The sequence below is a fragment of the Pleurodeles waltl genome, chromosome 3_1 (assembly GCF_031143425.1).
Source record: "Pleurodeles waltl isolate 20211129_DDA chromosome 3_1, aPleWal1.hap1.20221129, whole genome shotgun sequence".
In the NCBI taxonomy this organism is placed as follows: domain Eukaryota; kingdom Metazoa; phylum Chordata; class Amphibia; order Caudata; family Salamandridae; genus Pleurodeles; species Pleurodeles waltl.
In genome coordinates, this window is record NC_090440.1 from 59265310 (window position 1) to 59292075 (window position 26766).

The following is a 26766-nucleotide window of genomic DNA, read 5'->3' on the forward strand; positions in this document are numbered from 1 at the left end:
ACAGGTTCCTGTGGGTGTCTCTGTTGCCTTTATCGATTCTGTAGATTGCGGTCTCTTTGTTATTGGTGCATATTAAATTTCAGAAGAATGAAAACAATTTGAGCAGATGTGCTGAAAGCACTGTTGGTGGCTAATGGCCCACCGTCTGAATGGTTATTGTTCAACCTGAAGATGCACCAATCCTCCCTTTACAAGCATTGTAGAAAGACCTGTTAAGGGACTGTCCATATTGTATTTGATTACCATTTCTTTTATTTTGAGAAGAAGATGCAGGTATTCATGTGAGATGGGATATACTTATTTTCTGTGAAACCGTTTTCTTAAATATGATGAGTCACAATAGTTCTGACTTCCGCATGGTTAATTGGCTCTTGATATCTTCTGAAGATGTAGTGAGCACTGCAAGATGATAACAGTCACCGTGCAGCACCCAGTGGCGTAACAAAACCTGAGGGGACACCCCTGAAAAATACATGAAGGGGCCCCTCTGAACTCACTCAGGAGCTCTCAGGCCAGGATACTGTGCTGAGGGGGCCCACTGGCCTCAGGCCCCACCTGCACCGGGGGAGTTGGGTGGAATATCAGATGAATTAACAATAAATGTGCTCATTGAATCTAAGGGCCAGATTTACAAGACAACTTGCTGTGCTGTGATGTATGACAAGGAGAGGGCAGGAATGTGCCATATGGCACATTTCTGCTCTCTCTCTCTGCTGGCACATTGAGCACAGCCTAGTGCCAGTGCAGCCACCTTTACACCATGATGCAAGTGTGCCTGTGTTACAAGGAGGGGCACCTTCTTGCACAAAAACAATCCTCTCAAGCTTTTAATGAAGAAAGGGGAAAAACAAGGAAAAATAAAGTTATTTCTCCTTGTTTCGCCTCACCTAGGAAGACATAGCATTTTGATGCGTCCTCAGCAGGGGCATAGTTTCAAGGGGGTGTTTGGGGTGTTACACCCCCTAATATATGTACTTTCTGACAACTTTTTGGTACTGGTGCTTTCAGTCTGGTCTAGTGAGATGTGTATTGGATTTCACCAGTAATTTCTAAATACACAGGCAAAAACACCTGATACATTCTCCCCCCTCTGTTCTGGAGTACTGAAAATGTTGGTTCTTTTACAAAATAATGTGTTTTCTTTCACATAACACTCCTACCAGTCCGAATTTATCTCCCTTTCCACTGCCCCACAGGCCCCTCTCACTTGTGGTCTAATTTATTTTTACATGATATGACAGCGTGATTGTTGGGAAAATCTGGAGCTCCCACCCCCCACCAATCCTACTGACCTAGCTACGCCCCTGATTCTCAGGTTTACTAGTATTGGTAAATCTGTGAATCTAACAAAAACCATGGGTTTATGCGTGGGAACACGCACACTCTACCCATGGAATGCCTTCCCAGCACAGAGTAACCCAAGGCAGCGACTTGTGCTGCCTTGCGTTACTCCAGGTGTACTAAACCATGCAGAGCACTAGAAGGTGGCTTTACATGACTTAGTAAATCGAACTGAAGTCCTTGCTTACATAATTACAGCACAAGGGCTTTGTAAATCTGGGCCAAAGTCACTATCAACCATATGAAGAATTCACTACAGACAAAGGGCCAGATGTATGAAATCTTTTGCACTTGCAAATGGTGCGAATCGCAAAATTCGTCCGTTTGCGAGTGCAAAAAAGTGGTCTGCGATGCATGAAAGGCATTCGCAGACCACTAATAAGAAATAGCAAAAATTTCAATATCTTGCCCTGCGACCTGGTTTTGCGAGTCGCAATTTGCGATTCGCAAAATCCACATCGCAAGGCGATGCTGCAAAAAATCACAAATTTCGATTTTTCGCAGAATGGCATTTTGCACATGCAAAATGCCATGAAAAGAAACCAGGTGGTAACCTGGTGCAAAATTTAAAAATGATTTAAAATGCATTTTTAAATTGAACATGTAAAGCACACATGCCCTTTTGGTATGTGTGCACCTTACATGTCTCCCAAAACATTTTTGGGGTGCAGCAGAGGGGGCCTTAGGCCCCCAGCACCCTGGGCTTTTGCATTTCTGGTTCTGAAATCGCAATTTTGGAAATGCAAAAAATTCGCAGCTATGGGCCAACAGGCCCATTGCTGTGAATGAGGCCGGTATCACAATTTGCGATTCGGTAATAGCATTTGCGATTTTTAAGAAATTGCTATTACCGAATCGCAAATGTGATACATGGCACTTTGCGAGTCGGAAATAGCGATTTCTTAAAAATAGCTATTTCCGACTCGCAAAGGGTCATGATGATACATCTGGCCCAAAATTGTGCAAGTCTCTCTCAAGACGTCTTCTGAACCTGCAGTAGGTTTGTTCGCACAGCCTTACAAATAGTCTCATGTAAACCTGAACATGCTTAGAAACATAAATAAATGTATGAAAATACTTAACCAAACTTAACCAATATTATTTTAAGGTGGTGTTGAATCAGAGGGTCAGATGTGAAACTCAGGGCTCTAGTCCCCTCCAACCCAAGACAAGATCTAACTGATAGTGCCTTGCCTAGTACATTTATTGTAAAGTTGACTAAAACCTTTTTGAATTTTGATTCAAAGCCATACACACAATAGCCTGTGGTGTATGATTTCATCATGCAGCGTATGCACCTAGAAATGATGTTAATTATGTAAAAGATTCTGTACAGTGTACCCTACAGTTCCGAAATTATAAGCAAACCCCTCAATATTGTTCTCAGTTCCATAAGAGTGACCTACAATATACTGGGCACCACTTGTCTTCCAAGCAATGGATTCAACCAATTATCTTTACTGTTTACTGTTCCCTGCCTTAGAGTCCAGACAGAGGCTATGATTGACACCCATCTTTGCCTAAACTACTTGCATGCTTCAGTCCTCATCACAGCATAATCTGACATGCTCCAAAGATTCCACAGGAATGGTATTAATGTCATACTCCTCAATCAGGAAATCCTCATAATCAAAGGAAATGCATGGTGTGGGAGTCATTATTGACCTAAATGTATTTCTCAAGCCCATCATAAATTTACTGACACCTATAAGAAATGTCATCTGGCAATGCCCTGAGAACATGTACACATTTCAATCAGCAATAGACCCCTCTTCTATCATTAAGCACTAATTAGACAGAAAATGCATTGCTATACTCAAACGCACCAGCTTAATTCCACTAAAAAACCTTTAGGCTTCCCAAAACTCTGCTTCAAGAAGTACCTTAAATAATAAACAATGAGATCATATTTAACTGTTCCTTAAAGAAAACCAATAAAAACTATTAGTTCTTGCTTTATTGAAAGGCCCTCACCGTTATCTCTGGGATCATATGAAAATTCACTCTCCAGCAATGCAAATGTCTATGCCATATTGCTGCCAAGGTACTATGACAAGATGGCTCTATGTCACCTGGAGTCCACTTTTACATTCATTGACTTTTAATTTATAGATCACTGTTCTCAGGTGTTCTGGTCCAATTGGCTCTTTTAAAATGAACCAAACTACCAAACCCAGAATGTACTGGTATGGTAAATCAAAACACAGAACTGGAAAAGTTATGCCCCTGAGATGTGGGGTCATCTGGTCTCTGATGCCCGGGACAGTGTGCTGCTTTAAAGAAACGTTTTAGTAAAACAGATCAACAATGTTTTATGCACTTTCTGAAGCAACATCTCCCCCCCCCCTTAAAAAAGTCATGCTGTGAAGGCGCAGAATGGCGCATTGAAATGTAGTAAATTTCACAGTGCCAGTTCTGCGTGGCTTTTAACATGGGCACGCTCACCCTGCATACATTATACATGGCGCAGGTATAAGTGCTGCACGGCTTTACGAACAGGCGCAGTGGTCCCATTGAGCCAGTTTGTAAATGTGGTGCAGTGTAGGGGACTGCTTACGTCACCGCAGCGTCACAAAAAATGTAATGCTACGGCAGCGCAAGGGGCTTTCAAATAAGCACCATTGTTTTAGAGAAATTGAGCTGATATGTATTTTAGTTTTGTACTTGATAGCGGTTCCCACTTACAGGGACTCACTGGCGAGATGGAAACTGTGTCAGCTCAACTACCAAAACTCCATAGAAACAACGCTATTTAGTCCTCGGGATATGTGTCGTACCCGCAGTAATTGTTCTTTACTAATTATATCCTTTTGAAATGAAAATAAAAATAGAACAAATTGCTCTTGGAATTCGTATTCAATGTGCAGTAGTTTAAATCTGCATTTTACCATGGCCTACGTTATGCAAATCAGAATGGATGATAAATTATTCTGCTTCAGCAAAATGATGCTCTATTTTGATGCATAATTGCGAGCACTATAAATATAAGAAGGATGCCTTTCCTATCTTATCAAAAATTGTATCACATATATATTCATTTGGTCCCTTGAGTTTTGTTTGTCTGTTACTTTGAGTATTTTTGACTTTAATTATATAATTGAAAGCTGGGGATTTGCAAAAATTGTGTTTTTGTGGTAGTAACGTAATTTTAGTAGAAACATTCTGTCATATAAAGTCATGTTTTTTGCAGGAAACTTTATTTTCAAAGTTCTAAGACGTCGGCAATCATCTCAGGCAGATTTAAGAGCCCCTGGGGCCCATTTGCGCCACATTAGCACAATTATTTACTCAAATGTGGCCCAAGGCCAAAACCGCTGCGCCAAATTTACAAAGTGGCACAAATCATGCATTGTGCCATTTGAAACACTTTGTGGTATATTATGCCTGCACCAGGCATATTGTATGCAAAGGGGACGTTCCCTCGTTAGGGGGGCGCAACAATTGCACTTTTTACGACTGCTAAGAGCATACATGGCAGTGCTGGGGGGTGCAAATAAAGTGGCGCTGTACTGGGTGCAGCATCACTTTTCTTAAATCAGGCCCTCAGTTTCACAAGATGGCAGAGTAGTGATTTTCCCATGCACAGTGGCATGCCCAAAGATCTGACTCAAAAGATTTTATGGTATCACCCTAACCAAAAGTGTAAGAAAATGGGTAGTATTTGAAGAGGATGTGAGTTCTTACCAAGTAATACGTTCCTAATCCTGACAGGTAGAACAAAGTTTCAGTACACAAACCTAGGTTCAACCCATGATAGCTATGACACAAAGCAGACAGGCCTAACTTGAGGAAAAGATGTTAAATATGTAGTAGTAACTAAACAATTAAAATGTGGAAGCACACAACAATAAGAGTGCCACAAATACTTTCTAACAATTAAAAAAAGGGTAATAAGAATCTTGACATAAACATTTTTTTTAATCCAATTGGGAAGCAGAAATAAGAGTTTTGAAGTTAAAAAGCACCACAAAACAGTATACCTTTGATGGGTGATGTTGAACCAGGACATAGCCTCAAGTTGATTCATCAGAGGCCAGTTAATTGCATTGAGTCGACCTAGGCAACTGTTCTATTGTCTGTCTTAGGGCCTGTTTTTGAGTTTGTCAGACAGAATAAAAGGAAGGTGATGGAGGACTTTATGCCCGTCTCCTTGTGTTTACTCCTCCCACCAAATTTACAAATGCCCACCTGCCCTCAAACCTTTCTATACATTGCTAGGAACTTCCGTCATGACAGTTCCTGTCAATGTAGAAAAACTTTGTCAAATTGCTCTGTCAGACATGATGGCCTACTGTCAGACTTTTCCAGAGTTTTTTTATTTTTCATAAACAAACTATAGAGTGTGAGTTTTTTTGTAAAATAAAACATTAATGACCAACACACTTGAGAGTTTTCTCCCATGGTGTGGGATTCATTTTTCATTTTTTTACTGCCCATAACCACCAGGATGTACCTGGCAGTAATAGCAGTATATAAATGGCACCTGACCACCCACTTTAAATTTGGAGGAAGGTTGAATGACTTACTTCTGATGGCCCCTACCTCTTTCAGCTCTCAGAGGAAGGATTATGCTGCTGAAAAAAAATGTACTTTCTCATCGCAAACCTGGCAGTCCATCCACCTCTAAATTGGGCAGGGGGACCAAGAGTTTAGTGCAGAGGGTACACTGTTGTCACTATGACAGAGTGCTCTCTGCTTAACACTTAATCAGTCCTTAATCTTTTTTATGAAGTATAAATCATCCAGCAGGGCAAGGTTGCAGTCTCTAGCCAACTAGGTCCTTTTTAAAGTCAAATAGCCAATGGATGACGTCCAGCTGAAGCTGTTGGATTTGGCTGGAAATGCTCTGAGTAGGAAAATTAGAATTTCTTGGGAGCCAACCCTGGCCAGATACTATTTGCAGCACCGCCTGGTCAAAGTTTCGCATATTTTCAAATTTAGTGGATGGGTAAACTGTCACAGATGTGACAGATATATCTTGTCTTCTTACAAGCGCATTATATCCTAATGCACTGGTAATAAAGCAGAAGAGTTATTCATCACATTTGTGATGGAGTCTGTTAAATTTGAAATTAGGCTTTTCTTTTCTTTTTGTGGTTGAATACCTCCAGAAAGGCAAGCCTGAAAGTTGTAGCAGGGCAGAGTGCACCTCTAGCATCTGCTGAAGTCTTCTTTTGGCTATCAAAAAAGCTCATATGGAAACAACCACATTTTATTGTCCACTCAGGTCACATCTTGGCAGAATAGCCTTTGGTGCTCACTTTTAGTGACACGCTGTCGGTGCAGGCTGCTGACCGTTATCTTGTAGACCCCTCAAAGCGGAGCCGATGCTACACCACTCCGTGTGGCTTTTCATGGCCTTGATGATGTGAATGAAGGCAATGCAGCGCACGTTGCCCTAACAAGAATGGATCAGGTCCAATAATCATGCATCAAAGGATCATATAAAAATCCCATGGCTGTCAGTTCCATATGAGACAAAGAAGGAAGCACAGACTGAAAAGTATGATGGCTGCTCCAGAAAGGAGAATGTTGTCTGACACAAACAGAAATTTCTCTTGGCTCCCCAGCAGAACATCAGGCAGTAAAATCTCCTAGGCCAAACAGAAAGAACACAAACACTAGAGGCAGTGTTAGAAATTGGGGCCCAGACATATGGGCTTTTTCGCAGGGCAATGCATCAAAGGGAAAAGGTAGAAATTCACTGTATCTATGCAATACAGCACATTCCTATCCTATCTCACTGCACTGATAGAGCAAACGCAGGCAGCCATGCACCATGGCGCAAGGGTGTCTGCATTGTTGGTAGGATTGTTTTGTGCAGGAAGGGGAAGCAAACTGCACAAAAACAATCACATTAAGCTTTGTCCTTTTTCTATGTGTGAAGCAGATGCAGCACACATAGAAAGAGGAAAATAAGAGTAGAAATAAAGACATTTGTCCTTGTTGCACCTCCTCTGGGGAGGTGTACATTTCTGGTGCATACCCAGGTTTTCAGGCTCTTGTAAATCTGGGGATACATCAAACCCCATGGGTGTTGTGTGGGTACAACCACTGCAGCATCCATAGAAAGCCTTCCATGTGCAGAGTATGGCAACTCAGCGATTTGTGCTGCCTTGCCTTACTCAATATCTATGAGGCCATTTAAAGCCACACAAAGCAAAGTGTTTTTGTGTAGCCTCATAGATATGGTTGAAAGATTTGTGCCGTAGTTGCCTCATTAAAAGTGATGCAACAGCAGTGCAAGCCTCTTATAAATTTGTCCCTGGGTCTCCAGTTGGCAGAGGTATGCACCCTGTCCAAGTGGGGACCACAATCCTAGTCAGAGTAAGTCAGTTACACTCTCTAAATTAATGTGTGCTCACCCTCTGGTAGTTTGGCACAGAGCAGTAAGGCTCAGTTTAAAGTATTTGTGCAACACTTAAATTACAGGAACACAGAGAAACCACCACAAAAAGACTCCACACAGATTAGAAAAATAGAGAATATTTATCTTAGCAAAACAAGACCAACACAACAAAAATCCAGTAAGAACTCGAGATATGATTTTGTAAAGAATAAACTGCAAGGTAGTGCTTAAAATTCAATGGTGCTAAAATGTAAATCCAAAATCCAGGCTGAGCATGAAGGATGGGAGGCTGGCTACAGGACCCACTCAGTGCCCGCTGAAAAAGTACAAAGGATGGAGCAAGTCTAGGTGTCAAAGACACACTGCTTCAGTTTCGATCGGCACGATCTGGTAGATGCATCGTTGTCAAGCCTTGCAGTTGCGTCCTGCATTGGTGTCGAACCCCTTTCGATGCAGGTAATGCATCGTCTTTGAGCCATGCGGCAATTGTTTTTGATTGGTGCTGCATCGTTGTTGAGCCTTGCAGTCTAATCCTGCGTCGTTGTTGAATCAGCAGTGCATCAGCGTCAAAGGGAACTGCGTCGGTTTTAATCGGCGCAACAGCCTCAATACATATATTTTTTAAGGGAAAGATTGGTACCTCTTTGCAGGGTAGGACTCACAATGGGCAGAGTCCAGCAGCTGAAGCAGAGTTGAGGGAAGTCTTTAATGGCCTTGAGACTTCTAGAACAGGAGACACGCAAGCAAGCCCTTGGAGTCTATTGGTTCTGGAGTTGAAGAATTGCAGGTCCAGTCCTTCTCACTCCCAGTAAAGGAGGGCAGCAGGCAGCAGAGCAATCACAGCAAAGCAGGAGTCTAGCAAAGTCCAGCAGAGTTCCAACAAGGTTCCAGCAGAGTGGCAGTCTTGTCAGCAGCACAGCAGTCCTTCTTTCTGGCAGAATATCCTCAGGTCCAGAAGTGTACTGATTAGGTCGGGTCAGAAGACAAGTCCTTATACCAACTGGTGCCTTTGAAGTGAGGGTGACTTCAAAGAGGGAATTTGAAGTCCACTTGGTCCTCCCTTTCCTGCCATGGCTCTAGACACACTAGAGGGGGATTATGCAGCTCTTTGCGTGGGGATAGGCACAGCCCTATTCAGGTACAAGTGTCAGTTCCTCCCTCCCTTCTAGCACAGAAAGGCCCATCAGCCTGGCAATGGGCCATCAGGATGTAAATGGCACACCAAATCCTTTTGTGTGTGACTGTCTAGAGGGACTGCACAAAGCCCAGCTGTCACCCAACCCAGACATGTATTTGAGGCAGGCAGCAGGGGCAGAGGACGTAGGAGCAGAAACATGCCAACTTTCTAAAAGTGGCATTTTAAAAGTTGTAATCTTAAATCCAATGTTACCATCAAAGAGGAGTTATTATTACAAGTCCATATGTGCCAAACATGACTCTCCTACTACTTCTCAATCAGGAATTACACTTAAATGTATTAAGGAATCCCCAATGCTGTCCATGAGAGGGTTAGGCGTCACAGTAGTGAAAAATGAATTGTGGGAGTTTTTCACTACCAGGACATGTAAAACTAAGTAGCACAAGCCCTGCCTTTTTCTTTCTCAACACCCTGCCAAATAGGCTGCCTAGGGCCTGCCTTAGGGTTGTCTTATGTGTAATAAAAGGGTTATCTAAGGCCTGGCAAGGGGTTTCAAATGACAAGTCAACAGGGCAGTGAAACTACACACACAGGCTCTGCGGTGACAGGCCTGAGATATTTATAAAAGGCTACTGATGTATGTGGCACAATCTGTGCTGCAGGCGCACTTGTAACATTTTATTTACAGGCCCTGGGTACATGTAGTGCACTTTATTAGGGACTTAGAAGTACATTTAAATATGCCATTTGTGGATATACTGTTGTGGGTTCATTTTACACATTGCTTGGACACACACATTTTAGCTTAACTTAGGCCTGTGGCCTGTGCCCTCTCACCTACATATGTGCTCTGATTTCATTTATTCAGATTTATTCATTTTTAATTTTCAGCAGGGATGTTTTATTTTCCTTATCAGCTGTGATTATGTGAATGTGTTGTTATTCTTTCTGTGCACAGCATTTCACAATGTTCCTCTGTCCAAGGCTGACAAGAACAGTATATGATAATCCTGCTAGCACTGACACCACAAGAGTCTGTAAACAGTCCAAACTTAGACACATGCGCATGTCAGGTGTCTTTTACGGAACAGAAATATATTTCTTTCAAAATCACTGTACCGGCCAATGAACAACAAGGAGATAATTCCGGCCAGGATACAGTGGTGGCTGGCGCAAATTTCAAGGGTAGGGGGCGTTTGGGGGGAGGAATGGGAATGGGGGGTGGGACTAAAAAATAATGTTAAAAACCTTACCTCTTCCTGTCGCTGCCACCATCTGCTACCTTGATCCTCTTCTGGTGTCCCAGAACTCACTGGAACACCAGCACAGGCTCCCCAGCAATCCTGGTGCTGCTTTCATGCTAAACCTAGCATGAAAGCAGCAACAGGATTGGTCTGAGCGGCTTGGACTGAGGCTCAAACACATCCCTGGGGTCTGTGCAGTTTTGCAGCCCGACTGTTCAACACAGCCAGGCTGGGGAAACCTAAGTGCACATTTGTGCTTGGCCGACCTGAGACTGCCGAGAAAAACACACATGTGCACTTAGGTGCACTCTCTCCTCCTCTACCCTCCCACCTCCTGTGGCCCAGCCCGCCCCTCCCTTCACATGCTGCTGGCTTAGCCAGCAGCTGAAAGATAAAACAATAAAGAAATATCATTTTATCGTTCAGCTCCTGGCTTAGCCAAGGAGGCAGCTGAAAGATAAAACAATAAAGAAATATCATTTTATCGTTCAGCTCCTGGCTTAGCCAAGGAGGTGATGCTCCTTCGCCATTGCAAAGGAGCCGTCCCTACTAGGATACCCATCCGCACTATATGCCATTTCGCTGCTGACCTCAGCCTTGTCCCTGCAACCAGTCAAGGAGATGGCGGGCAGACCCCTATCTTCCAGGTAATGGGGGTGGGTGCTCCTTTCATGGACCTAGCGCCACCTTGTGCCACATTAATGTAATTGTTTTTAAGTTAATGTGGCCCCGCGAGGCCGAAATCCCGCGCCTTATTTACAGGGTGGCACAATGCATGCATGCGCCATCCTGTACCCCTTTGCGCTCCATTATGCCTGTGCCAGGCATAATGTATGCAAAGGGGGCATTCCCCCGTTAGGCGAGCCAGAAAAATGGCATAAGGAAATCTATGAGAGTTCCTTACGACATTAGTTATGGCACTTTTAACGCCTGCTCAAGAGCAGGCGTTAAAAAAGGGGCCTTCCATTCTTGAGAATGGGGTCCTATGTGCTCTGCAGGAGGAGCGCTAATATTTTGGTGCTACTCATGCAGGGTACATCAATAGCATCATGAATAATGACGCTATTGCCCCCTACCCTGCGCCATGGTGTGCCGTATTTTAAATACGGTGCACACATGGTGGTCGTAGTGGGGTGCTAAGGGGTGCAGGGAAAGTGGCGCTGCACTCGGTGGAGCACCACTTTCCATAAATCTGCCTCTAAGTACGGACAGATTGGGCTATTACTGCTGTGCTCTTGCTTATGAGTTAGGGGATAAGTAGATTGCATATGTATGTGTTATTCCAATATGCTGGAGTTGTTTATTTTTCTTCACATTGGTCATAACAATCCCAATCCTCCTATGTATGTCTCATTGCCTTAATCATTGCAGCTTATACAATTTATCATAGGTTGCATTCTTTTCAATAAATGTATTGTAAACCATCCTGTATCTTTTCTTAGGCCTATGTGTGTGTATGAGGCCTTTGCTAGCGAGAGAAAGGGGTGAGATGTGTTGACCACAACTTTCCCTGAGAAGTCACTGAGGGCCAGATGTAGCAAAGGGTTTTACCCATTCTGTGTCTATGAGAAAATGTGTTCGTACATATGGCCCTGAGTGTCATGCATCAGGCTGCAACAAATCACCTTTGCTTTCTATGTTTGAGTGAGGTGCTGCTAGCTAGCTGAAAGGGTTGGGCAGACAACTGCCAAGACGATGTGGGGTTGTCTCTGTCACTCACAAATGGTGGTGCTGCCATCCCAAATCCAACAGTCTCGTTCCAATAACAAGAGTCCTATGACAACACAAATGTTACCATGTTTTAAGGGAGTGAGCACATGCACTTTAGCACTAGTTAGCAGTGGTAAAGTGCCCAGAGTCCTAAGGCCAACAAAAACGGATAAGCAAAAATGAGGCAAAGGAGGCATACATTTTGGGGGAAGACCACTTTAAGGCTGTCAGGTCTTACAGGCAGACAAGAGGGTCCAGGAAAGGAGAATCAAGAAGTATAATCAACAAATAAATTGAGACTAAAACAGAGAGCCCAAAATCTTCAAACATTGAAGAGAAGTTTTGGTTAGGCCTGGGTGAAGTTCTAATTTTGGTGGAGGACTCAAAATAATTACAGTAATTTCCCATTACTTGTTAGACTGGAAAATAGCACTGTATGCTGGGTTATGCTTCTTGCATAGTTCTGCATAAACTCATGTAATTTTACATAAATACACAACAGCAAATTACGGGAGTTACGCCCACCCCTAGTGATGGTTCACCTTGCAAGTTTATACAAGGCTACAGAATTAAAAGGGCACCCAACTGAGTCTGCAGAACCAATGTAAGATCCCAGAATGAAACAAAATAAAACGATGAGGAGTCATGTAGGGAAGCTGCCACAAATCTATGTACCTACACAAAAGAAGTGCATGCGCTAGCACATGTCTCGCTTGCAAGACTATGTTGTGTTTAGTACAGGGCTTGGAGCCCACCTGTTGCTCACCATTTATTGTTGTGCATGGCACTGTTCTTTACAACTTCGTAATTCGTCAGGGCACCCCTGGCATCACTTCCGTTTTTTTGTGTGGAGCAGGGATCCAGCACTAATTCATGCAACTTAATTAGTGCCTGTCCACTGCTCTCAACGTGATCGCGGTACTATTTGTTCTTTTTAACGTTGAGTGCCCTACAAACAGAAGGCTTGTGACTTTCAAAAACGTTCCCAGCAGGCACAAAAATGCAAAGTTTTATTTTTTTAAGCTAACTTTATTTTATTTTGCCATTTAGTCTTTTCTCAGTTTCTTCTCATGTTTTCTTTTGTTTTTGCTTGTGAGCGCTGTTGTCAAAAGATGACAAATAACTTGTTTGAAATACGCAAGACCCATTGCATTGCAAATGCTTGTTCAAACTTGCAGATTCGTGATCAGGGACATTTTGAGGCATAAGCGAAGTGGGCAATTGCCCAGGGCCCCCACCTTCCCAGGGCCCCTCTGTTACAGTGAGCCGAACAGTCAAAATTCCTGTTAAAATAATGTTGCTCATATAAAAAACAGCTTATTTTCTAATTTGACAGCTGTGGTTGCATAACAGAAACTGAGGATCATCTTTCCTGTGTGTAAAGTTGTGCAAGGTGACATACTGCAGTGCAAACTCTTGCAATGGCTTGTACTATCTAGCTCACACAGGGGCATATTTACAAGAAAGGAGTGCATCATAGATAATGCGCCACATTTCTTGTGCCACCCCCCACCGGCAACTGACAACACCATGGTTGCACCGTATTTAGAATACGGTACACTATGTTGGCCGTTAGCACAATAGCATCAAAAGTTTTGACACTATTGTGGTGCTTTACTATACTAGCATCAATAATGTTGATGCTAGTGCAGCAAAGCACAGGGAGGGCCATTGAAAATAATGGGTGCGTAATTTTATTGCCTGCTCTGAGCATGACGGAACCCTTGTTGAATACGTTATGCCTGATGCAGGCATAATGTGGTGCAAGGGGTCGCAAAGTTGTTCAATGCAAGCATTGCACCACTTTGTAAATATGGCACTGCAGAAAAGCCACCTTAGCATTAAAAAAATTACGCTATGGCGTGCTAAGGTAGCGTAAGGGGCTTGTAAGTATGCCTCATGGCACTTTGGAGAGGTGCCCTTTTTTCAGCACAAAGGGTGCTTGACACTGCTTTTACCTACTTGGCATCAAGGGGGCTTTACTTGTGTTTATCTTGAGCAGATTAGTGCAAACAGCAGTAGCTTTTGACACAAAACCTGATCTACTAAGATTCCCAGACCAGGCTGTGCATTAAAAAAGAGAATGCCTCCTCGAAGCAGAACCTAACTTGGAGATCTATTTTAATTTCTCAAAAATTCCAAATATTGCATTTGTGATGCACAGTACAACACACACACAATGTGTGGCAAGTTTCTGAATTTATGTAGGCATAGGATATTGCACTGGAATGGTATGCTTCAAGTACAAATGCTATGCTAGACAGCAGACACACACTTCTGCACCATGGTGCAAACCATGTGTGAGGTGCTAGGCAGCCTGTTTGTGTGGCAGCACATGTGCAGTGAACAAGAGTAAGGCATTTTTCACTGCTTTTTCTCCTCTGCACAGAAAGTTGCTGTGCTGTGTATGCCTAGCCAGCTGAGCTTTAACCATCACCAGGGACTGCTTTAGGCAACTCCACATTGGGCGCTGACTGGAGGGGGGCACTGTCTTCAGAGGGGGGCGCTGTGTTGAGGAATACCTTTGCATTTTAAAACACCTGCTTCAGAGTTCCTTGTACTCCAGCTTTCAGGCAGCATTAAAAATGTTAACATAACTCTTGTGAGTAACGTTCTTGCAGCAGAGAGATCTGCGTTTTGTCTTTTGACAGTTTTGACTCACTATAAAGTAGCGGAGAGGGTTAATATTCCTGATGCAAAAAACAAAATCTGTATTTTGTTTGGATAGCTGAGTGGTCTTTTCCAGCGCTTTAACACAAATTAAATGCATGTGAAAGAGGGGATATAGAGGGCTGAGGGGCACTTTTACTGGGCGGTAGTGAGGGAATCTGAGGAGGTGGTCACGGGGGGGTGCCAAAATAGATTGTTGGACCAGGCACCACAATTGCTAAAGTCAGCCCTGACTGTCACACTCTTAGTTAGTGGCTTCAAATTTGATAAATAAAATTTGTGTAATTTGTCTCTCCTTACTTTACCTCCCCTCTTTTCCCTAAAGCCTCTTTTCAAACCAACTGGCCAAATAACCCTTTTGTATGTATGAAAAATAAATTGTGATTCTGTAAAATGTCACTGAATCCTGATAACGCGTCCCGTCTTAGGTAATTTAATTTGTCCGGAACTCGTTTTAGGCCAATTAATCTTTTGACCCTGATTGAAGACACCTTAGGACGAGACAACTAATCAGCATATAAATCACCAGGTCAATAATTTTCTCCTTAACCAATATGTCAAAGTAAACCAATCTAGATAAATGCATTAATAAAGTTTGATCACACCATGACCCTTCAACCATGAATGACCACACAAAAATTTAAGATTTACGTTATTTTATTCCCTATTGATTACACTCTACTAGCATGTTTATTAGTCTCAAAACCAGAAAACACATCAGCAATGTCACAATATGGCAACTCGAATAAGATTCCATCAAAGCAAAGATCATGAACATTAGAACAAAGCACAACGTCAACATGGATTAATTTTAGCGGAGCATCATTAGCGCATTATTCAAGAAAGCATTGATTCAGTCATTTGTCTATTTGCGTCTGTTTAGTGAACTCCTTAACTAACCTCGAATTAGCATTAGAATGTTGGGCTTCATGCAAAACAATTTAGCATCACAAATTTAGAAAACATCTAACTATGGTCTCTATCAAAAGGTAGCAGTTGGTACCTAGAAAGGAAAACCAAACAGACAATTCCAATTTCATTATCATATAGTTTCCCTCCGTAATGGGTCAGCATACAGAGTCAGTCTTCGTCCTCAGGACATCAGTTGATTCGCCATCAGCCAGGAAACATGCATGCCTCATTTTCAGTTTCAGGTAACAATTCCCACTGATCTTTGAACGATATACAGTTCAATGCACAAAACCTTGCGACTTGATCTGCATATCCATTTTCCAATGACACAAAGTCTTGTGATTTCACATGAGCGCTGCATTTCACCACGGCAATTTCAAGAGGTAACTGAATCGCGTGCAGCAACTCCTTAATTCTTTCACCATTTTTCACTGGAGAACTAGAAGAGGTCATGAAACCCCTCTGTGACCATAGCTGGCCAAATTCATGGACAATTCCAAATCCGTATCTGCTGTCAGTATAGATAGTCACTTTTAGTTTGTCAGCAGCATGGCAAGCCCTAGTAAGAGCCACCAATTCATCCACTTGAGCAGATTACACTCTTTCGAGCCAAGATGCTTTTAAAATGCCAGTGATTGTACATACAGCGTATCCAGCTCTCAGTACTCCTACTGAGTCTCTCAGGCATGAACCATCAACAAAGATAATGCAATCATTTTCCTCCAATTGAGTATCTTTAATGTCAGGTCTCGGTTTGGTGCACAGTTCTGTTACCTCAAGACAATCATGTTCTACTTCCTCAGCCTTATCAACATCTGTGTTTTCGTTAGGAAGCAAAGTTGCCAGGTTTAACACAGTACAGCGCTTCAGTGATACATTAGGTGACCCCAATATAATCGTTTCAGCCGGGCATTTGTCATGTGCTGCGTCTTGGTTCGGGTGAGTAGTATTTCAACTGAGTGTGGGACCATTACTGTTAAGGGATGTCCCATCACTATACCTTAACACTGAGTAAGGCTTTGACCAACTGCTGCACGCGGCACGCAGACAACCCGGTAAGGCTGCTGCAACTGGGTCCAAAGTAGTTGAAAAATATGCTACTGGGTGGTTTGTACCTCCATGGACCTGTGTCAGGACAGACAAAGAACAAGCATTGCGTTCATGACAGTACAAAAGGCTTTGTGTAATCAGGCATACCTAAAGCTGGAGCCCTGCACATGCACTCTCTCAGTTCAATGAATGCCCTCATCTCTTTCTCGGACATAGTTAGGGTATCCGGGCCATCCTTAACCTCCTTGACAGTCAACCTCACCAAAGGCTTAGAGATAATTGAGAAGTTGGGAATCTACAGCCATTCCCAAAAACATCCTAACGTCTCTCTTGGATGTCGGGGGAGTCATCTGTAATATGGCTGTCACCCTTTCTTTGGATATTCTTCTCGACCCTTTCTCAATCAGGTGGCCCAAGTACTTCACCTCTTTCTGACAGTACTGCAGCTTCTTTGGGGACACTTTATGTCTGTTCTTTCCCAAATGATTCAATAAGACAATAGTATCATACCTGCAGTCATCTTTCATTTTGGCTGCAATCAACAAATCATCAATGTACTGTACTAGAGTTGAATTAAAAGGCAGCTCCAATGACTCCAGGTCCTTCTTCAATATCTGATTGAAGATGGAAGGCGATTCTGAAAACCCTTGAGGAATTCAACACCAACTGGAAACCTTGTCCAAGAATTTGTAACTGAAGAGAAATTGGCTGTCCTCATGAAGAGGCACAGAAAAGAATGCTTGGGACAAGTCAAAGACTGTGAACCACTCTGCATCACATGGAACCTGAAACATGATCACGGCTGGATTTGGCACTATAGGGCAACATTTTACCACTATCTCATTAATTTTCCTCAGATCTTGGACAATTCGAACTTTCCCACAAGGCTTTCTCAATCCCATTATTGGTAAATTACATGGGCTGCTCATCACCTCTTTTAGGACCCCTTGCTTTACAAAGTCTACAATTATCTGCGTCACCTGTATAAGGACGTCTTGTGCCATGTGGTACTGCAGTACCTGGGGAAACACAGCATTTGGCTTTACCTCTACCTTGCCTGGTTCTACTCCTTTTATCAGTCCCACTTCCTTTCCTGTCAAGTCCCACACCTTCTCTGTGACTGTTCCCTGTAATTCGGTTGGCAAATCGGCCACTGTGAACATCGGGAAAAAACGTATCAAAGGGTATTCCTCAACTGTGGTCTCCGTCTCTGGTTCTGAGATCTGCCCATCATCCCCTTCATGATCACTGTTTGTCTGCACCTCAATTCCCTCATTGGAATAGGTGATCGAACACCTTGTCTTGCACAGCAAGTCTCTCCCCAGTAGGGACACAGGACTTGCATCACAGACTACAAACCTATGTAATCCCTGAAAGGTACCAATCTCGATTTGGACCGGATCTGTAATTGGATTAGTCAGGAGCTGATTTGCTACTCCTACCACCTTTATAGTACACCCTGAAAGCGGCAATTTTGGAACCTCTGCACTTCTGATTGTAGAGTGTGTAGCTCCTGTGTCAACCAGGAACGAAACCTTGTGACCCATCATCTTCCCCTGCACATAAGGTCCCCTCTGATCTACTTCTGGGAATGCTGCAAGCCTGCACTTCTCACTATCCGAACTGTCATCCGACCATTCATCGTTTATTCCATTCTCACCACGCAATGTGAACTGGTGTACTGCATTATTTTGACTCATTGTTTGACCTGTGACCTGTTGAGGAAGCATCACCTGTTGCTGTTCCATCGGAGCTAAAGGCAGCTGCATTTGCTGTCTAGGTGCTATGGGAATCTGCTTTTGTACTTGCTGCACCTGCGCTGGTTGAACATGTGGCATTTGCATCTGTTGCATGGGCTGAAGGCCTCTTTGAGGTGTGCCTTCATCCCCGTGGATCTCATGTGATCAAAATCTTTAGGTTCGAAGTCTAACCTGTAACTCCTCTTCAGATGTTTAGTATTGTCTAAGTCTATGCCGTATTTGTCTGCCATGTTCGCTAACCTCTGGTGCACCTTACTCACTTCTTTTGGGCACAGACATCTTAATTCTGCTTCAGTGTATGATTCTAATCTGTTCACTCTCATGCTCCCTTCTACTAGCTCAGCTGCTTCCACTCCCAACCTCACAAAATTCAGGTATTCCTCCCTTTCTGATCACTCTGCTGTCACAGGAGTAGTCAATGGAGTGTTCAGCTTGTCTAACCACTCATTCAATTGTTGCGCAATTAAACCTTGCAACAAGATATTTCCAGCTGGCACCATCAGAGTCTGTGACATATTTGTACTCAATACCTGTGGAGTCAGTGAACCCAAACCTGCTTGTCTCATTGTTTCTAACGGAACCCCAATCGGACTGAAGTCCAACAAGGATCTAGACCTATCCGCTGTCTGTTCTCCCGGTGTCATCCCCTGGGAGCTTCCTGTGAACCCTCCTCTCATCACCTCTTGAGTCATTACTCCTTGGTCACACACACCAGGTTTTGCCTGTGCATATAGCGGTACTGGCGGACCAACAGTAATGGGCAAAGATATAGCAGCTGGTGCCTGTCCATGTCCCAATCCTGGTGGGGCATTAACTCCCATAGCTTGATTCATTACAGGTGCCGTAACTGACTGCGGTCCTGTGACCGAGGTGTTATTCAGAACCACCTGTTGCTGCGGCAATGTCACAATATTGCAACTCGAATAAGATTCCATCAAAGTAAAGACCATGAACATTAGAACAAAGCACAACGTCAACATGGATTAATTTTAGCGGAGCATCATTAGCGCATTATTCAACAAAGCATTGATTCAGTCATTTGTCTATTTGCGTCCGTTTAATGAACTCCTTAACTAACCTCGAAATAGCATTAGCATGTTGGGCTTCATGCAAAACAATTTAGCATCACAAATTTAGAAAACATCTAACTATGGTATCTATCAAAAGGTAGCAGTTGGTACCTGGAAAGGAAAAGCAAATAGACAATTACAATTTAATTATCATATAGTTACCCTCCGTAATGGGTCAGCATACAGAGTCAGTCTTCGTCCTCAGGACATCAGTTGATTTGCCATCAGCCAGGAAACACAGCAAAGTTCAGCAAGACAGGCAATACGGGACACTTCCCTCTAAAGGAGGAATATGAATTGGGCAGGACAAAGATAAGGATGGTTCGAGGAATCAGACAGCAAAGTCAGAGTGACAAAGTGGCTAGGTGATAGCATAAGGCACGTAATGGCTAATTTACCCCTGTGTCAGAGGGTTATATAATTCTCGTCGTCTAGTAATTTCCAATTGGATAACTTTTGGTGCATCATTATCTCCCTCCAATGATCAAGTAGTCACCTCATTAGGATTGTCAATTTAGAACAGTTCTCACGTAGTTTATTGGCTCCTGTAATTGACGTCTCCCACGGGTAGAATGTCAGGTACAAACTCTTATTCTCTCAGGCTCAGTCGGTAGTTCCATTGTCTTTACCAGTTCAGGTGACCTTGTACCTGTTGCGAGTTTACACTGTTGCATTCAGCAAGAATGTCTCCTTGAGCAAGTCGGGTCTCATGAGAAAGAATTTACTACTGTTACACATATCTTCTAGCTTCTGGAAAAATACGGCGACATGTCCTTCAGCAAGTCAGCACATTGCACGTTAGGAAAACACATTTAATATGAATCTGGTCAGCTAGGCCCCGACTAATGCTAACTAAGGCCTAATGATTTATTCAGCAAAACCTTAACATAAAACTCTAAATGCTAATACGGAATCATATATTAGTACATTCATAATTCATTATTAGTCAATTTCATTAATCATTGTTTTTTATTGGTGGCCACTCCCCGTGGGCACATTTCACACACATGTTAAAAGCGCATTAATACATTTTCTATGCGGCATCATTATACATTAATTTGCAAACATTTCATATTGATTTTGATCATAAAAGCTACACTCCAACAATCCCAAGTTGTGTTTGTGATCAAATACCGAATCAGTATTTCGAAGGGGCTTGTTTAGGGAATCCCCTCCAAATACCAAATCAGTATGGGATCTATTAGAGTTTTGTGACTGAAATCTGGTTTCAAACCATTAATATTTTACCACTTCCTCAAAATAGGAGAATAGCAGTTTGCAAACGGGAAGGGATCTCACCTCCTTTACAACTATTGGCAAAACAGTTTTTTTAAAGTAGGGCGTGGCACTATCTATGGACCACTGCCTATGCTTATAAAACGTTACTGGAGCTGTTCATTTTTTTTTAAACACATCTTATTTTCCTTTAAGAAAGCTAGTTGCTTTAAAAAAATGCTTTATCTACAAGCACTCACAGACATGATGGTCTGTTGACCTCAGCAAGCCACCATCCCTTTGATGGCTTGGATGCATAGTGGGCAACAAGGGGGGCCCAAATTATATCTTGAACATGGCCCAAAAAAACTTCAAGATGTCAGTGTTGGTAATAGGAGTCAATTCTATTTTGGTGCCTAGGTCTCTTTCCTGTCCCAGTGCAACCCTGTGCCTTAACAATATTTAATCACTAAGTTGAAAACCGAATTGAGGAAATATTGATTTAGATTGCATTACTTCAAGAAAGTGACACATTGCAAATGGGGTTCAGTTTCAATAAGTCATTTTTTGTACCAGATTCACTATTGATAACAATCGAGCCCACCAGTTGTGTTTTTGGCCTGGGTTTTTACTTTTCGGGTCTACCAAGTATTTTTATGCAATTTATTCTGTGAGTTTACAAGGTGTTTAGAATATCATGTAAAGATAGCTGTGGAAAAGCTTTACACTTTTAAAATCAACATATATTGCATTGGGCAAAACCAAACTGTAAAACTGTGGGGCATATTTATACTCCGTTTGCGCCGAAATTGCATCGTTTTTTTTACGCAATTTAGACGCAAAACTAACTCCATATTTATACTTTGGCGTTAGACGCGTCTAGCGCCAAAGTCCATGGAGTTAGCGTCATTTTTTAGCGTGGACACCTACTTTGCGTTAATTATATGCAAGGTAGGCGTTCCCGTCTAAAAAATCGACTCCGAGGCATGTGCGTGGGATTTATACTCCCGGGCAAAAATCACGGCCGGGAGTGGGCGGGTCCAAAAAAATGAAGTACGGCCGCTTTTGCGCCATTTTTTAGCGCCTGCAAAAGCCAGGCGTTAAGGGACCTGTGGGCTCTGAAGGAGCCCAGAGGTGCCATCCATGCCCCCAGGGACACCCCCTGTCACCCATGCCCACCCCAGGAGGACACCCAAGGCTGGAGGGACCCATCCCAGGGACATTAAGGTAAGTTCAGGTAAGTGTTTTTTTTAAAAAAAAATTGTGGCATAGGGGGGCCTGATTTGTGCCCCCCTACATGCCACTATGCCCAATGACCATGCCCAGGGGACAGAAGTCCCCTGGGCATGGCCATTGGGCAAGGGGGCATGACTCCTGTCTTTGCTAAGACAGGAGTCATTTCTATGGGGGTTGGGAGTGAAAAAAAATGGCGCAAATCGGATTGAGGCGAAAAAATTGCCTCAACCTGACTTGCCCCATTTCTTGACGCCCAAGCTCCATATCCCCCTACGCCGGCGCTGCCTGGTGTACGTAGTTTTTTAACGCACATAAAAAGGCGCCGGCGGATAACGCCGGCTAACGTCATTCAATAAATACGGCGCCCGCATGGTGCTTCAGAATGGCGTTAGCCGGCGCTAATTTTTTGGACGCAAAACTGCGTTGGCGCATGTTAGAAATGGGGTTTTTGGTTGGCAGTTAGGTTGCCCTCTGTCCAAGCAAGAACCCTCACTCTAGTCAGGGTAAGTCACACACAATCCAAAATCAGCCTGTGCTCACCCTCCGGTAGCTTGGCACGAGCAGTCAGGCTTAACTTAGAAGGCAATGTGTAAAGCATTTGTGCAATAAATCATACAACACCATAGCTTAACACCACAAAAATACACCACACAGTATTTAGAAAAATATATAATATTTATCTGGGTATCTTCAGGTCAAAACGATCAAAGTTGCAATATGAATTTGTAAAGATATCACTGAAAAGTGATATAAAGTGTCTTAAGTCTTTAGAAAGTAAACAGAGTCTCTTTCAAACACAAAGTACCTGGTTTCTGGTGGAAAATCTCCTCAGAGGGCCACAAAGGAAGAGGTGCGTGGACAAAGGGTGTGTGCGTCGATTTCTTCCCAGCACACACGGACTTGCGTCGTTATTTTCCACGCGGGGAAGTCGGGCGTCGTTTTCCGGCGCGCGGACAGTCTCTTTCTGTGGGTCGCGGGGATTACCAGATGTCCCGGGTCTGTGCGTGGATTTTCCTGCTTGTTTTCCGGCTGTGCGTCGTTCTGTGGGGCTGAGTTTCGATCTCACGGCAGGCGTCGCGTCGATTTCTCCTGCGGAGTCGGGCGGCGTTGTCCTTGCGAGGCCGTGCGTCAAAGTTTTGATCTCACGGCAGGCGTCGCGTCGATTTCTCCTGCGGAGTCGGGCGGCGTTGTCCTTGCGAGGCCGTGCGTCAAAGTTTTGATCTCACGGCAGGCGACGCGTCGATTTCTCCTTCGGAGTCGGGCGGCGTTGTCCTTGCGAGGCCGTGCGTCAAAGTTTCGGTCGTCCCGAAGGCGTCGCGTTGATCAGCGTCGGTGTGCGGCGTTTTTCTTGCCGCGGAACAAGCTGTGCGTCGAAAAGTTCGGCGCACGGAGCGTCCAAGAGGAAGAGTGAAGTCTTTTTGGTCCTGAGACTTCAGGGAACAGGAGGCAAGCTCTATCCAAGCCCTTGGAGAGCACTTTTACAGCCAGGCAAGAGTTCAGCAAGGCTGCAGGCCAACAGCAAAGCAGCAGTCCTTTGTAGAAAAGCAGACAGGTGAGTCCTTTGAGCAGCCAGGCAGTTCTTCTTGGCAGGATGTAGTTTCTGGTTCAGGTTTCTTCTCCAGCAAGTGTCTGATGAGGTAGGGCAGAGGCCCTGTTTTATACTAAGTTGTGCCTTTGAAGTGGGGGTGACTTTAAAGAGTCTCTAAGAAATGCACCAAGTTCCCTTTCAGCTCAATCCTGTCTGCCAGAGTCCCAGTAGGGGGTGTGGCAGTCCTTTGTGTGAGGGCAGGCCCTCCACCCTCCCAGCCCAGGAAGACCCATTCAAAATGCAGATGTATGCAAGTGAGGCTGAGTACCCTGTGTTTGGGGTGTGTCTGAGTGAATGCACAAGGAGCTGTCAACTAAACCTAGCCAGACGTGGATTGAAGGGCACAACAAGATTTTAGTGCAAAGAAATGCTCACTTTCTAAAAGTGGCATTTCTAGAATAGTAATATTAAATCCGACTTCACCAGTCAGCAGGATTTTGTATTACCATTCTGGCCATACTAAATATGACCTTCCTGCTCCTTTCAGATCAGCAGCTGCCACTTCAACAGTGTATGAGGGCAGCTCCAATGTTAGCCTATGAAAGGAGCAGGCCTCACAGTAGTGTAAAAACGAATTTAGGAGTTTCACACTACCAGGGCATATAACTACACAGGTACATGTCCTGCCTTTTACCTACACAGCACCCTGCTCTAGGGGTTACCTAGGGCACACATTAGGTATGACCTATATGTAGTAAAAGGGGAGTTCTAGGCTTGGCAAGTACTTTTAAATGCCAAGTCGAAGTGGCGGTGAAACTGCACACACAGGCCTTGCAATGGCAGGCCTGAGACAGGGTTAAGGGGCTACTGAGGTGGGTGGCACAACCAGTGCTGCAGGCCCACTAGTAGCATTTAATCTACCTGCCCTAGGCACATGTAGTGCACTCTACCAGGGTCTTACAAGTAAATTAAATAGTCAATCATGGATAAACCAATCAGTAGTACAATTTACCCAGAGAGCATATGCACTTTAGCACTGGTTAGCAGTGGTAAAGTGCCCAGAGGTCAAAAGCCAACAACAACAGGTCAGAAAAAATAGGAGGAAGGAGGCAAAAAGTTTGGGGATGTCCCTGTCAAAAAGCCAGGTCCAACATGACCCCCTACCAGCCTAAAGCCAGGGGAGAACAATCACTATCCTGATGGACTTCCCTGTTTGAGGCGACAGAACAAGGACCCAGGCCCACAACAGCAGGGGCATGCTCCAGTTCTTCGCCTTCCTGACTCCAATTGGATCACTCTGTCCATACTCTCAGGGCCCACTAAGCCAACCCATGGGGAACCTTTCTCCTTACCTGCGGATCCCATCTGTGCAGCACCTAACCTTACTTTGCTCACAGATGTATCCCAGGAGCAGGATAGTACCACCATGACCAACACAGTGGTGTTGCCCACTCTACCCCTGGGGTGTGACACTTGTCCCCTCCCCAGGGATAACTCTGTCCACCCGGACAGCAAGCCACAGTGATTACTGACAGCTGCCAGGGATGAGAGCCAGGCCCCAGGCCTCTCAAAGCTCTCCAACCACTGTGGCTGTGGAGAGTGGGGGGCGGTAGCCCCAGGTGCTGGGCACCCTTTAACCACTCTCCCTTCCACCAGGTCAGGGATGACAGCCTGAACCTGGTCCTCCCCTCTGGGGCTTTGTACCCTCCCTCCTGGAGCGGTACCCCCAGAGTCCAACATGGTCAGGGTGCTTACAGAAGTCACCCTGTACCATTCCTCCACCAGTGCAGGGCTGTTAACCTGCAACTGGCCCTCCAACCTGGGGCCTGTACCTTCAGGTTGGACTAGGGCCCGGGGTGAGGCTTCCCTCCCCCTGCCCTCCCTTCTGGGGTCCAGCACCCTCCAACTAGGAGTGGCCTCCTCAGAAGACAACATGGTAGGGGCACTGTTATCAGTAGCCCCTCCCTCCAGGTCCGGGGGGACACCCTGAACCTGGTCTTCCAGCCCAGGGTCTGTACCCTCAGACTGGATCACTGCCTGGCAAACCTGCCTTCCTGGGAGGCACACCTACCCCCCACCAGGTCAGAGTTTAACCTCTGCACCTGACCATTCAACTCAGAGTCACCACCCTGAAGTTGAACAATTGCCTGGCACGCCAAGACTTCCTGGAGGGCACACTGACCCTCCACCAGGTCAGAGTTTAACCTCTGCACCTAACCATTCACCTCAGAGTCACCACCCTGAAGTTGAACAATTGCCTGGCACGCCAGGACTTCCTGGAGGGCACACTGACCCTCCACCAGGTCAGAGTTTAACCTCTGAACTTGGCCATTCAACTCAGAGTCACCACCCTGAAGTTGAACAATTGCCTGGCACGCCAGGACTTTCTGGAGGGCCCACTGACCCTCCACCAGGTCAGAGTTTAACCTCTGAACTGGGCCATTCAACTCAGAGTCACCACCCTGAAGTTGAACAATTGCCTGGCGCACCAGGACTTTCTGGGAGGCACACCTACCCCCCACCAGGTCAGAGTTTAACCTCTGAACCTGGTCATCCAACCCAGAGTCAACACCCTGAGGTTGGACAATTGCCTGGCACAGCAGGGCTTCTTGGGAGGCACACCTACCTCCCACCAGGTCAGAGTTTAACCTCTGAGCCTGGTTCCCCAACCCAGGGTCACCACCCTGAGGTTGGGCAATTGCCTGGCACACCAGGACTTTCTGGGGGGCACACCTACCCCCCACCAGGTCAGAGTTTAACCTCTGAACCTGGTCATCCAACCCAGAGTCAACACCCTGAGGTTGGACAATTGCCTGGCACAGCAGGGCTTCTTGGGAGGCACACCTACCTCCCACCAGGTCAGAGTTTAACCTCTGAACCTGGGTATCCAACCCAGAGTCACCACCCTGAGGTTGAACAATTGCCTGGCACGCCAGGAATTTCTGGGGGGCACACCTACCCCCCACCAGGTCAGAGTTTAACCTCTGAACCCGGTTATCCAACCCAGAGTCAGCACTCTGAGGTTGAACAATTGCCTGGCACGCCAGGACTTTCTGGGGGGCACACCTACCCCCCACCAGGTCAGAGTTTAACCTCTGAACCCGGTTATCCAACCCAGAGTCAGCACTCTGAGGTTGGACCACTGCCTGGTACACCAGGACTTTCTGGGGGGCACGCCTACCCCCCAACAGGTCAGAGCTTATCCCCTGAACCTGGTTAGCCAACCCAGAGTCACCACCCTGAGGTTGAACCATGGCCTGGCAGGCCAGGACTTCCAGGGAGGCACACCTACCTCCCACCAGGTCAGAGTTTAACCTCTGAGCCTGGTTCCCCAACCCAGGGTCACCACCCTGAGGTTGGGCAATTGCCTGGCACGCCAGGACTTTCTGGGGGGCACACCTACCCCCCACCAGGTCAGAGTTTAACCTCTGAACCTGGTCATCCAACCCAGAGTCAACACCCTGAGGTTGGACAATTGCCTGGCACAGCAGGACTTCTTGGGAGGCACATCTACCTCCCACCAGGTCAGAGTTTAACCTCTGA